Here is a 3234-nt window from a genome sequence, read left to right on the forward strand (position 1 = left end):
AATGTCGGACCAATAGGTGAACGGTATATAGCCAGCTTGCACCGCAGCAGCGCGACAAATCGCACGCCATTGGTTAGCGGTCTGTGTGTGTGTGCACGAACAGATCGTGCGTGAGCCATTTCCAGCATACTGCACACGTATTTTCTTGTGCGAATACCTTGAGCATGAACTGCCACTGGCTGCAGCAGCACGTGAGGTTGCACGCGATTGGTTGGCTTTATTGATTCGTGCACGGGCGGCACGTCACACAGTGGGCCGAAAGCAGAAAACAAGGTTCAAAATGACATTTCGAACGCAATTATGCACAAATTATAAATTTTTTATTCGAAAAATTAAGGACTACATTTTTTAGAAAATGATGAAAGTAGATTCTTTATTTTTTTGTTTATTTAATTTTTATTTTAATGCAAACAGCGAAAAAAATGTTAATTTTTTTAGTTTCATTCTTTATCCTCTAGACAAAATTGTACTTCTACTTCGGGTCCCTTGGATTTAATGCACAGGGATATAAGAAAAAAATTGTAAACTTACATAGTGAATTGTTATAATCAAATTCTGATAAGATATACTTCACATCAGGGTTTATTCGTCTTCATAGTATATTTCTGCTCTGAAATCGCTTGCTTATATTATTATATTATTATATATGTATATATAAACAAATGTACATTTTCAGAGATTTTAAACTGTTTTTTTTTCATTTAAATTGCTTATAAATTTTATAAATTCTATTGTTTTACAAGAGTTCATGTGAACAACATTGTCAATCTATTTTCAACAAGACTATAAGAAACAAAAATTTATTCTGCTTAGGAACGCCTACAATGTGTAGATTTTATATGATTTGTTTCTGAATTTTACGAATTCTATTTTATCACAAAATTTTGTCAAAGAACATCATTCACAATTTTATTTTAGAATCTGTATTTGTCTACCTAATTTGTTTTTAAAGTAAGCAAATAGTAAGGCTTGAAAAAATTTTATGTAGGCAATTTATTGTTAATATAGTTTTAAACAAATAAAAGAAAAACGATTTTATTCCGCCTATAAATATCTGCAATCTACATTTATTTATAAAATAAACGATTAGCGATGCTTGGCAAAATTTTTCTATAGCACATCATTGGCCATATCACTTCAACAAGATCAGAGAAAAAAAACGATATCTTTTCACCTAAAAAACACTTATATGTGAATTTACTGAAATAATTGGCTTATTAAGTAAAATAGTAATAATACGTAGCGAGATTTTTTCATAAACTCCATTGGCAATATAATTTCAGTAAAGTCAGATAAAGATGGTTTCTTTTCGGTTAAAAACGCCCAAAATGTACATTTTTTTATATACATTTTTTAGAAAATAAACAAGCATTGATGAGAGGCAAAAATGTCTTCAGAAAACATAATTAAAAATATAATTGCAGCAAGGTCGGAAGAAAAAAACGGTTTTATTTTGCCAAAAAACGGCCAAAACATGCATTTGTTTATATAATTTGTTTGTAAAATAAACAAATAACATTGAATCTTGAATTGTAATGTCCACGTATCATCCTAACGATAAAAGCAAGCGATTTCGGAGCAGAAATATACTTTGAAGACGAATAACTCATAATGTCGAGTATTTGTTAATACAAATTGTTCATAAGAATTAACTATACGTGTTAACAATGTTTTTATCTTTCTTATAGCCCTGCGCATTAAATCCAAGGGGCGTGAATCGTCAGAAAAAATTTATCCAAAAGATAAAAATGAAATTAAACAAATCGACAGTTTTTTCGCTGTTTGCGTTAAAATAGAAATTAATTTCACCCCACTGTGAGTCCGTGAGATGTCTCCAACGCACTGCAATAGATTTTCTAGTGTGACCACCTTATGCGTTCCCCGACCCCGCATTTTTGTGCTCCGTTCCGTTTATTTATAGGTCCATTACTGTGAAACACTGATGGTTACCCGTTTCCATGTCTATATTTATTTCATCATTCGTTTTAGTAGCTGTTTCGTAGCTGATAAAAAATTATTTATAAAAAGGAAAAGATCTAACATAAGTGGATAATGAACGTTTTCGTGAAGACGTACCATTTTCAACTGAATGGGAAATAAATAAAATGCAATTGAAAATGCAATTTAAAATGCAGATATTGCTATATTTACCAATAGAATTCGAAAAAACCATGAAGATGAAAAATAAAATACCAAGCATGGTCATCAGTTTTTTTTTAAATAATTAAAACTAACTTCTAAAGAACTTTGAAAAGAGTGTGTGACTGATGTTTATTCCTAAAAAATATTCTGTTTATCGTATACTTAACGCTATTGCAGGCGTCATACTCAATTGTTTGCATTTCATAATGATGTCGCGATTAAACTTTAGATTTATGATGTCTTTTATTACAATTTGAAGCAATAAAGAGATAAGCAAGTTCTCGTATAACATGATGACATTTCATCTTTCTATCATAAAGAAAAGTTACATACATATACTAGAGTGGTCCAAAATCAGCGACTGTTGAAATTTTCATCAGCAGCTGAAAATTCGTATAGCCGAGGCAATGTAAAAATATGCCTATATGCCAAGCTTAAAATTCTTGTACAGGAACATCGGAGCCCAGTGGGCATAAAATTTGGCGACGTCTTTACGACATCGTTACGACACCTTTACAACTTCACGATCGTACAGACACCGAAACGACACGCACATAGGATGTCGTAAAAAAGTCGTAAAGATGTCATAAAGAAGGATCCTGAAAATATTTCTCGTTGCGGAACGAATGAACCGAAAGTAATGTAAAATGATTTGATGAAACAAATCAATCCTTTCTTCGACCGTTGATATTTATTGATTTCAAATCGTAGATTTCAAATTCTTTATGTCTTACGGTCCAATCGTAAATCGAAAAAATAAATATGAATCAAAAAAACATGTTCTTCGAAACTCAGATATTTATTTAATAGAAAAAACTCCTTTCAAAACTTCCTGACGTTTCAGTACACATGCGTACCTTTTTCAAAGGTTCTTAAACCTAAATAATTATAATAAAAAAATTAATAATTTTAGTGTGAACAAATATGATAGATAATTACGTAGATTTGAATACATTGTTACCTGAGTTGATGGTAGTTTAAATAGTCAAACAGATCAATTTTCAGACAAATAAAAAAAGGAACATTTGAGTCAATAGTTTAAAGAAATTAATTAAAATTTTGTCATTTTTTTTTTTTTTTTTTTTTTTTTTT

This window comes from Belonocnema kinseyi, chromosome 1 (assembly GCF_010883055.1).
Source record: "Belonocnema kinseyi isolate 2016_QV_RU_SX_M_011 chromosome 1, B_treatae_v1, whole genome shotgun sequence".
Lineage (NCBI taxonomy): Eukaryota > Metazoa > Arthropoda > Insecta > Hymenoptera > Cynipidae > Belonocnema > Belonocnema kinseyi.